The sequence below is a fragment of the Apodemus sylvaticus genome, chromosome 6, assembly GCF_947179515.1.
Source record: "Apodemus sylvaticus chromosome 6, mApoSyl1.1, whole genome shotgun sequence".
Taxonomy (NCBI): Eukaryota; Metazoa; Chordata; class Mammalia; order Rodentia; family Muridae; genus Apodemus; species Apodemus sylvaticus.
The window spans coordinates 90,104,636-90,116,809 of record NC_067477.1 but is presented as its reverse complement, the minus strand read 5'-3'; positions in this window follow the sequence as shown (position 1 = coordinate 90,116,809).

The following is a 12,174-nucleotide window of genomic DNA, read 5'->3' as shown; positions in this document are numbered from 1 at the left end:
TTCACATGAAAGCCACAAGTTACTAGAGCAGGATTGTGGGTACTAAAATGAAGAAGAGATAAATTTACATATATTTTTAAATGTTTTTATGAGATTTTTTGATAGGTGGAGTATGTAAGAAAGACACAAAAAGAATTCTAAAGGTCTACGGAGTGAGTTCCAGGACAGCCAGGGCTATACAGAGAAACCCTGTCTCATAAAACCAAAACCAACCAAACAAAAAATAATTCTAAACTTTTTAGTATAAGCAGCTATAAAAATGATACCTTTCACTGAGATGAGCAAGGCAGAGGGAAAGAAAGATAGAAGGTGAGTACAAAAGTCAGGAATGCAGTTAAGGGCACATCAATTCTGAGAGATACTAGTCAGAAGGGCCGCTAGAGTTAAGTTTCCAGAACCAGGGACAGGTTTGAGCTGGAAATAAAATTTTGGTTATAGACATGTGGTATTATGGGTAGTGATTCACTAAGGACTTGACTGTTGACAGAGAATGTAGGTGAGCCAAGATTATAATTCAAAGAAAGGAGAAAGTAGTGGGAAAGGATGAACAGCGAAGTCCTTTTTATATGATATATTTTTTTTGGTAGACTGAAGTGGTATCAGTTTGAGGAAGAATGGCAGGCAGGTTTAGAGATTTTTGAAGAGAAGTGCATGCATTCACCCAGGTTGGTGGGAAGATAATGAATTAGGAAAATAGCTACTGCAATTCATTAAGGGCTCAGAGAAGTTCAGTTGTCTGAAATTAATATATAGGTATTTATTTTTAAGACACTTTATATGAGTGCTTGGGCCATGTATAGAGCTGACAAAGAGTTGGGCTCATCAAACTGTAGATGTCCAGTAATTAAAAATATTGGCACACATTGACACTTCCATTTCCAGTTGCATATCTAAAAAAAGTAGCCTAAAGATTACTAGTCTTAGATTATTTCAAAATCAAGCAGTGTTAAAACAGAAAGCATCCTTTTTTTCTTTTTGTAAAAGGCCAATAGTTCATATGTTAAGCCTTATGGACATGTGGTCTTTAAAAAACTGTTTGGGAAGCATAGGTTTGAGTAATAGCTATTAACTCTACTGTTGTAATCTAAAACAACTTCAGACTGTATGCAAATGAGTGGGTGTGGCTAGATTTTAATAAAACTTCATTTACAAAAACATGATGAATAAGAATCACAGGACTTGGATTGTTCAACCCAGCACTCTATAATTATCCCTTGATTAAATCTTATTTGGGAGTGTTTTAGGGCATGCATCCAATAAATATTCATTAAATATTTAGATTAATGTAAATTTGTGAAACCATTACCAAATAATGTGCTGGGCATAACAAACCATCTTGAACATTACTTCTCAGGAGGTTATTACTGACACCCAAGGGTAATTAGCAGAGTAACAACATCAGTACTGTGGTGAACCTGTCAGGAATGTAGGCAACAGGCATTTTACCTTGATCTTTTAAACCAGGCTGTACACTTAAAATGATCCCTGTGTGTTTGTACACACAGTGGCATTTGAGAAAATTTTATTTAGAAGGTATAAAGTCAAATACCCTGTAAGAAATACCATAAAGCTAGCAAAACCCAGAGCAATGTGCAGCTAAAATGGAGAAAATAACAACCGTGCACTGCACAAGTTTATCTAATATGAATCCATAGCTAAATATGGTACAAAATATTTCTTTACTCATAGATGAACTTTGAGATCATTATGTGTACCAGTCACAAATAACAACATAGTGCATTTTGATTGTCAGGGTCTGGGGTAAGGAGAGAAAGGGAAATAGCTAGAATAGAGGGGGGGTTGGGAAGTGTTGGAATTAGAAAGTGGTAGCGGTTGTGCAACTGTAACTAGACAAAAACACCCTATTATGCATTTAAGCTGTTGAGTCTTGTGGCATGTGAATTGAGGTCCATCCTTTAAAGTCTAAAAACTTGGAAAACAAGAGCAATGGAGAAAGACGGGGATGAGATATTTCCCTCTCTAGCAATTTGTGGCCATGGCTTTTAAGAGCTCATGGTGTGCAGTAACAAGAGAGGAGCAACAGTTCCGTTTCCTCAAGGACCCAAACATAAGGAGCTTTTCTTTAGCCTTCAAGGTGGGTTTAATTATAAGGATGAAAAACTGCAGAGAAATTGATTTTCTGGTTCACCTAAAGTAACCTACTTTGAGTCAGGTTGGCAGGAAGGTTAGCTGGCAGCTTCTACTAAAGAGAGAAGAGAAAGAAGGGAGAGAGCAAAAAGAGGTAAAGGAAACAGATAATGAAAGAAATGGGGGCAGGAATGGGAGGGAGAAGGGGGAAAGGGGAGAGGGAGAGAGGGGGAGAGGGAGATGGGGGAGAGGGATAGAGGGGGAGGGAGAAGCTACCTTTGGGTGTAACAGGAACTGTTCTGTATCAACAAGCACCCCATATAGCACCCCATATCCATACCACCAACAACACCACCCCAACACCCAAAGCCACAGACAGCCTTCGGGTTTTCCTCCCCATCTTCAGAACAACTTTAGACCCAACCACAGAATCTGAATTGGAAGATCTGGATGTTTGTATATGTTCTAAAAGGAATTCTGTTTGAGTGTTTCACATAGTTGGGAAGCAGTAATCACAGAGTCCCTCGATGGTTGAATGAGTCACACTGGGGAAAACAGACTGAAGTGGAAATCTTTGTCTTCAGTCTGCAAGTGTGTCTCATTCCTACTCATGGTGGGAGCCTTAACTCTGTCATCTCTGACTACAACTCAGTACTCTTCTCAACACTACAATTTGCAAAGCCCGTGGGTTTTCTGAGTTTAAAATATTCTCAAATAAAACTCAAAGTTTAAATAGCAAAGTGTTTACAGATGGAAAATATAAACGTGACATCGAATACTTTAGAGACTAAGATTTTGCTGGCTGTGATTTTAAGGTTTTTAAGGATCATTTCTCTCCTTAACTTAATAGCATTAAATCCTTTTTACTCTTTCTTTTGAACGACATGCGATAGCTATATTTAATATGGGTGTAAAAATGTGACTTTTTGAAACATGTATACATTGTATAACCATCAAATCAAGTTAATTTGTATGTCTCTCACTTAAAACATTTATCACATCTTTATGAAGAGATGCTTTAGAGAGACTGGGTTTCATTATGTTTTCCTCCTGGCTGGGCTGTCACAGAGATCTGCCTGCCTCTGCCTCCAGGTCTTGGGATTAAAGGTATATGCTACCATGCCCAGCAATCCCCCATTTGCAACTATTTTAAATGTGTATTTTATTGTTAATTACAGCTACCCAGTTAAGTAATAGAAAAATAGCATATCTTTTCTATTGTTACAGTGCATCTGCAATAATCTATCCCTGCCTCCCTGCTCAACTTCTATATATATATATATATATATATATATATATATATATATATATATATATATGTATATATACATATATATATATCCTATATTCTTTGTTTACAATCCAAAAGCTTTCCCCTTTCCCAATCCCCCCCCCCACATGTCCCATAAGTCCTCTTCTCTCCATCCATTCTCCTATCTTTCCCCCTCCCTTTTCTCTGTCCTGGTACTCCCCTACAATGCTGGATCAAGCCTTTCCAGGATTAGGGCCCTCTTCTTCCTTCTTCATGGGAATCATTTGATATGCTAATTGTATCTTCAGTATTCAGAGCTTCAGGGCTAATTAATACCCACTTATCAATGATTGTATTCCATGTGTATTCTTTTGTGATTGTGTTACCTCGCTTAGAATGATATTTTCCAGTTCCATCCATTTTCTGCCCAACTTCTATAAACCACTATTTTATTCTCAGCTTATTTATTTTTTAGATTCTACATTTGTACTTTTTGTGTTTAGCTTATTCACTTGGCTTAATACCCCCATGCACGTCCATGTTATTGCAAATAGCAAGAGTTTATTCTTTCTTATGGGTGGTGTGTTGACACATCAAAAACGCATTCACATGTTGGTTGAACCTGAGATTCATTCCATACCATGGCTTTCAGGAATAGACTTCAGTAGCCCAGGCATCAAGATGTCTCTTTGGTTTTAACATCTTGATGACATATATCATAGATGGGATCATTTGAAGGGGTTCTAGGGTTTTGCTCTGTGGCTTAGGCTGGCTTTGTATGCATCATACTCCTGCCTAAATCTTTTGATCACTGAGATTTTAAAGTGTGCACCACTGTGCTCAACTTTATGAAAAATATTACTTTATGAAAATATTAATTCTTCTGTGCCTGTGACTACAGAAAAAATTATCAAGCTTCGACAGTATAAAGTACATTCTTTATCTCAAAAACCTTACTTCTTAAGCATTAACTTTGGTTTGTAAGATTTAGCACTGGGAAATCAATAGAGTATTAGAAGAAAATATGCTATAATCTGTCAGGATGCATTGAATAATTTTTTAAAAGCACAATGGGATTATTATGGGTAGTAAACTCAGTTTTAGAAGGAAATTTTGTTTTGTATCTGTTGATAGTCTTCTCTCGTAATTATGAAACAAAGTTCTGGAACCATCTCCACTGTGGAGTAGATAGTGAGTGTGCTTTGAATATGAACCTGAAATATACTGGAAAAAGTTTTTCAATTGTATGAGTTTCAAACTTATCAGTGCCACCCAGTCCAGGGGTTTCTGGGAGTCTTTGCAGATATGTCCACTGCTCTCATATGACATGGGTCTCAGCACTTGGCAGTGGGAGAATTCCTGTTCGGTATCAATTTCTTGGCTTATAAAACAGGCCATGTATACCTTTTCTCTACCTCAGTAAGCCCATCAGAAAGTTACCTTTTTGGGAAAGTGTACTCAACCCAATGTCCCTTACACAAATTAATTCTTTTGATTTTCACAGCCTAAGAAATGAGTAGTTTTCAGGAACTAGTATTTAAAGCAAGAAAAATGACCAGGAAATAAATTACCTAGCTTTGATTATTTTATTTCCTGTTCATCCATTCTATGCTAAGATAGGTGTGGTGGTAGGGACTTATGACCTCAACACTGGGTGGCTGAAGCAGAAGGATTGCCAAGGTTGAGGCCAGAAGAATGTATAGGAGATTTGGTACCATAAGAAAAGAAAGGAGGAAGAGGAGAGAAGAGTGGAAAAGAAGAAGGAAGATTATTCCCTATTATTCCCTAACTGGGTGTCTCACAAACTTGCCCCAAACAGTAGGCAGTATGCTTATGTGACTTGATCAAGTTTTGGAACTCTGTTCATTCTGCCTGTGGTACCATCAGCAGCAGTCTCCATTTTGGAGGAGGAGGAGAAAGAGAAGAAAGAGGAAGAAGAGGAGGAGGAGATAGAAAACCTGGCTACTTTCTTTGATGTAAGGCCTGTCTTGAAAACTACTAAACTTGAAAGTAAGAATATTTATCTTAAATACTTGTAGATTCTCCTGATTGCATCTCAGGTCATCTTTATGCTTTTGCTACTGTAGCACATTGTTTACAGAAGAAAACAAAGGAATCATCACTGAAGACACAGCCCAGACCATGAACACTGCCACCAAGCTTTAGAAACTGATAAGGACAGAGGTATTTCCCTTGTTCTGGCTACCTACATTGTATATTCAAAAACAGTTCCTTAAAAGCAAACAATCAACTTGATGACTCAATAAAATCCCTGTTGTGATTTATAGTTTAAAAGAAAAATAAGAAGAGAGAATTGAAAAGGATCTAGAAGTCATTACAATGAGACTCACTTGAGGAAAACAGTGAAATACATAAAAGAGAAAGACACATGTGGAAAGCAAATGAGCAGTGAGAAAAAGTTAACTTCTTTAGAATGTATGTAAAGCTGTGCATTGAAACACAAATTATTAGAACACCCCCTGCCCCCATGCCATCTCCCCGCGTCCTTCTTTCCTCCTAACGGAAGCTTTCCAGGATCACCAATCCTTGCCTAAGACATTGCTTACTCTGATATTTTCTCATAAAGTTAACCATTTATCTGATGGCTTTCTGTCATTTCTTCCAGCAAATTAAAATATTTGACATGGAATAATAATCAATCAAAACTGGATTTTGTAATATATAAAATATAGGCATACATTCTTGGTTGTCTGCACAGTGTTATATAGCTGTGGTCACAAATACATGTATTTGTTTTACTTATGCAGCATTTGCAGTTTCTGTCGTTGAATGAGCTTTGCAGGTGTGCAAATACTCTGCTAATCCTGGTATTTCTGAGAGACTGGTAGTCACATCAACCAATACTTTGGAAGACTAGCAGAATGAAGAAATAATTTCAAAGCCCAACGATAAATTAGTATGAAGAGTTATATAACAACTGTAACTCTGTTAAGAAATAAGCCCACCTGAAGCTTTGTTCTAAGTCATCAAGGCCTGGACTGCTAACTACAAAGGCAGATATGGCTGTGCTTGCCAATCCTTGACTTTATTTTCTTTATGTGGGGGTGGGTAAAAGGAGCCTAACCTATAGCTCTCATTGTAAGGAATAAGAATAACTTAAGGAACTGAAGAGGTGGCTTAGCCAGTTAGGAGAGCATACTGCTTTTTCAGAGGACCAGGGTTCAGCTACCAAGACCCACAACTGCCTTTAACTCCACTTCCAAGGGATCTAGCATACTTCTCTGACTTCAACCGGCACACAAGATGCATTTGCACACATCAGACAACACACTCATCCACATAACCTGAAAGTAAACTAGCTAACTAAATAACTAGGTAACTAGGTATCTAACTAACTAACGGCAAACCAAGCCAAACCAAACCAAACCAAACAACCAACCAACCAACCAACCAAACAAACAAACAACAAACAAAGAAAACATACTTTTCAGGTTTGGGATGGCCTATTCCTCTGAAGTGAGATTGTGTGAGTAGAGGAATAACTTTAGACATACTTGCTTGTTCCCACCTGTACAATGAAAGAATAAACTAATAGAACATTCCTGCTTCTGCCAGGCATGGTGGCATATACCTTTAGTCCCAGAGCTTGGGAGGCAGAGGAAGGTGGCCTTGTGAGCCATAGGCCAGCCAGGTCTACATGGAGAGTTCCAGAATAGTCAGTACTACTTAGAAAGGCCCTGTCTAAACAAAAATCAAAACAAAAACAAAAATCACTACTTCTAAAATTGTGCCAGTGGCAGAACAGAATCATGGCTTTGCATCACTTTATTGTAGCCATGAATTCAGGATATATCCTACACCTGAACTTTCTAAAAATGCAGAGAACCCAAATGTACTCATGTGTGTATAAAGGGATTAAAACCTATTTAACATCACAGAGATGACTTGAGAAGTGGTACATTCTTAGATGTAAATGCCACCCTAGTGAAACTGAGATTTCAACTATTTTAAAATTATCCAGTATATATTAGTTATGAATGTGCAATCACTTGACTCACTATGAATTTGGTAACCCTTTGTATAAACAGTTCTCTCCAAAAGAGAGTAGGAACCTTAGCACTGAAGGGCATATGGGTATCTTAAACATCCTTTGATGGTTAGCCTAAGAGAATTGTGTTTGTTTTTTTGCTACATGCGAAAGTTCATTCTCAGTATCAAGTTTATTTTGCCCACTAACTTTGTTAACCTTTCCAGTTTCTTTAGTATTTGGTGTCCTTTCACAAAGAGCTGTTAGGACAGAACAGTTGCATCAGTGTTAAAGGTCAGAGCTATTACTATGTTAACCTGAAGCATATATTCCAGCTCTTGCACTCACAATGTGTTTTTGATTACTTAAAAAAAAAACCAACAAGTCTACTGCAGCAATGTGCAGGACTGCTCATAACCACTGCTAACGTTTTTCAATTTAATGCTTAAAATTTTCTATTTGAACATCACTAAGAAGACTAAGAAGAATGGATTTTCTCATAAAAGAATAGCTTTGATGATTTTACTTTAGTTTAACTAGTTAAGATTATAAGGAAATGTCAGAAATTTGAGCTGTCTCAAAGCTGGTATGTTTCTTCTCATCTTTAAAAATAGTATTTATTTGAGAGCATGGTTAATACATGAAATGATATCCATTCTTATTAAAATCACAGTATAATAATGAATAGCTAACCTAGAAATGGTCTCTTGTAAAGATTTTCTTCTAATCCCACAGTTGTAATTCATTTCACTCTAGAGACATTCAAACCATCACTTAGAAACAGTGTTTACAGATGTCACCAGGGCAACAGCTCTAATCCTTAAGGTAATCGGCTGCTGTCCTCATCTAGTTCTTTCTGCTTATAAATCCTCATTGGTCTATTTAGAAACACTGAAACTAGAAGACTGATATTATTTCCTTCCATGGTATAATCTATTCCATTCAGAGAAAAACACTGTCTACTGCTCTCCTTCATCTTCTGAAACAAGAGCATAGAATCACATCTTCTTGTCTGATATCTCCCAACACCAACTAACAACACTAACTAACTAACTAACCTGAGCAGACAGATGGCCTACTATAAGAATTTGAAAGTAATTTCCATTTGTCCTGTTTTTAAAAATTTTGCATTTGGGCGGCGGCGGCGGCAGCAGCGGCAGCAGTGGCTGCTCCAGCTGAAGGGCCATCAGCAGTGGAACCAAGGCGTCACAGGGACCAGTTAGGCCCTGCGCCCACGACCACTGACCTTCGCTGACCAGCCGGACAGCAAGCAGCTGCAGTTGTGCAGCGCCTTTCCTGCACGGAGGCCACTTCAGAACTCGGCCTCCCACCAGTCAGGAGAGGAGGATCCATCTTGGTTCCGTACTCCAGGAATCGGACAGACTGAGGTACACAAACATAATCCGAGGCCAACACCGCGGTGGTCTGAGCCCGACGGGCGTTGGCCTGCACCCAGGCCCTGGGCGGGTCGGGGGGCCATCGGGGTGCCAACCCAACCAGGAGGTTTTTTGCCCAGGCCTGCGAGCGCGCCGCCGCCATTTTGCCTGCAGGACGACAGAGAGCTCAGGCGGGCAGACCTGTAACAGGCATAGCCTAAGGCTAACAAAGCGGGGGTCCAGGCCCCAAAAGGCACAGGACTGACCCCAAGAACTGGGCGGCTTGGTGGGCCATCTGTGAGTCAACCCGCCCAGGTGATTGTTAGCAAAGCAGACTCTCCTGGCGCTTTCAGGGAGCGCGGGCGCACACGCCCGCCATCCTAGTCACCTGGCAAACCCAATTAACAGTCAAAGCCGTAGGGGAACTTTGCTCGGACCTTGGCCTCCCAGGCTTTTGCCTGGACTCAGGGACTGGGCGGCCAGGCTAACCTTGTGTGCGATAGCCCGGTTGGCAGATCGGCTGCCCAGCGGAGTGAGCGGAACTCAGGGGAGGTCACAGTAGCATACACCGTCGGCACTCCCTGGGAGTGCACACGGGCTCCATCTGCTCCACAGACACAATCTGGGGCAAGGCCTCAGGCAGAAGCCCTTAGCTCTACTCTCTCCGCTTCCGGATCCAGATCAGTCTGGGCGGCAGCATTACATCTCCAAGTCCTGCAAGTGGCTAGCTGGGCTTCCGGGCGGCCAGCTGGGAGAAGTCAGTGTGCTCCAGTGAATCCAGCGGGCCCCAGCGGGAGCCTTCGGGTGCCTGCTTTGGGATCTGAACAGCCTGGGCAGCAGCACACTGTCTACAAGCAGTGCAGGAGGTAAGCTGTGCACCAGAGGCCAACTGGGAAGGGGCAGCTTGCACTGGTGAGTCCAGCACTGACAAGATAAACTAACACCAGTGAGATCTAGATGGCAAAAGGCAAACGCAGGAACGTCACTAACAGAAATCAAGGCAATATGGCAACATCTGAACCCAATTCTCCTCTACCAACATGTCCTGGATACCCCATCACACCAGTAAAACAAGATTTGGATTTAAAATCACTGGTCATGATGCTGGTACAGGAACACATGAAGGTCATACATAAAGAAATTCAGGAGACAATGGATCAAAAGGTAGAAGCCCTTGCAAGGGAAACACAAAAATCATTGAAAGAAATCCAGGAGAATACAAAAGCCAACAAGGAGGAAATGCAAAAAACACTTAAAGAAATACAGGAGAACTTTGCTCAACAGGCTGAGGTCATGAAAGACGAAACACAAAAATCTCTTAAAGAAATACAGGAGAACTTTGGTCAACAGGCTGAGCTCATGAAAGAGAAAACACAAAAATCTCTTAAAGAATTACAGGAAAACACAAACATGCAAGTGAAGGAGCTAAGCAAAACCATCCAGGATCTAAAATCAGAAGTAGAAACAACTAAGAAAACTCAAAGGGAGACAACTTTGGAGATAGAAAGCCTTGGGAAGAAATCAGGGGACAGAGATACAAATATCAACAACAGAATACAAGAGATAGAAGAAAGAATCTCAGATGCTGAAGATTCCATAGAAACCATGGACTCAACAGTTAAAGAAAATGCAAAATGCAAAAAGCTTGTAACCCAAAATATCCAGGAAATCCAGGACACAATGAGAAGACCAAACCTAAGGATTATAGGCATAGAGGAGAGTGAAGATTTACAACTTAAAGGGCCAGCAAATATCTTCAATAAAATTATGGAAGAAAACTTCCCTAACCTAAAGAGAGAGATGCCCATGAATATACAAGAAGCCTACAGAACTCCAAACAGACTGGACCAGAACAGAAATACTTCCCGTCACATAATAATCAAAACACCAAATGTTCTAAACAAAGAAAGAATACTAAAGGCAGTAAGAGAAAAAGGCCAAGTAACATATAAAGGAAGACCTATCAGAATCACAGCAGACTTTTCACCTGAGACTATGAAGGCTAGAAGGTCCTGGGCAGATCTCATGCAGACTCTAAGAGAACACAAATGCCAACCAAAACTACTATATCCAGCAAAACTCTCAATCACCATAGATGGAGAAACTAAGATATTTCATGACAAAACCAAGTTTACCCAATATCTATCCACAAACCCGGCCCTAAAAAGGATAATAGGAGGACAACACCAATACAAGGAGGGAAACTTCACCCTGGAAAAAGCAAGATAGTAACCTTTCATCAAACCCAAAAGAAGTTAAGCATTCAAATTTAAAAAATAACGTCAAAAATGATAGGAAGTAACAATCACTATTCCTTAATATCTCTTAACATCAATGGACTTAATGCCCCAATAAAAAGACACAGACTAACTGAATGGATACGTAAACAGGACCCTACATTTTGCTGCTTACAGGAACACACCTCAGGGTCAAAGACAAACACTACCTTAGAGTAAAAGGCTGGAAGACAATTTTACAAGCAAATGGTCTCAGGAAACAAGCTGGAGTAGCCATTTTAATATCAGATAAAATTGACTTTCAACCCAAAGTCATCAAAAGAGACCCAGAGGGACACTTCTTGCTGGTCAAAGGAAAAATACAAAAAGAAGAACTGTCAATCCTGAACATCTATGCCCCAAATGCAAGGGCACCCTCTTTCGTAAAACCAAGAAGTTTTTGCAACATGCCCACCATCACTTTACAATTTTGAATGGGAAAAGAATAAAAGCTGGAATGCTCCAACTTAGTACATAATGAGTCTCAGAAGTAAAATTTTAGAAAAAAAAGGGTTTTAATCTTAATTACTTATGTGATGCACTATTCAACTGTAAAAACAAATTTGAATCTCTACAGTTCCTTTATCCCTGAAATGGCATGCTTTTTACACCTTGAGATCTTTCTGTTTGAGTGCAGAGGATTGAACTGAAGCCTGCAGTTACTGAGGTACATCACCAACTCTCTGTTCACATTTCCTGGGCAGAAGAGTTTTCACTCCTCGTCAGGACAAGTTTGATTTTTGTGATTTTTCTGCCTTAGCTACTAAATTCCTGGGCTTGCAGGTGGGAATCACCAGGCTTGGCTTTCTTTTAATGTTGGTAATATACCTGTGCTGTGGGAACCTATTTTGCCACCTAAACAGAGTTTTAATGTCCATTCCCATGTCCCCTAAAATGTAAATGGACCTGTCACTTTAACACAAGGAGATTTGAGATCTTACATCCGAATGTAGATAGTGGCCAATCAGTAGTTCTTTTTCATTTTCTAACAATGTAGCGTTTCATAATTATAATTTAACTGAGTCCCAGATAGAGCTTTCAAGTTTTTCAAAATTCAGTTTTTAATGTTTTAGTATTTAGAATATTCATAGATGTCAAGAATGGATTAAATTTGCTCAAATTTAGTCAAGAGGTAAATGAATAAATTTTTATGCATCCAAGAAAAACATATTATCAAGTTCAGCTCACGAGCTG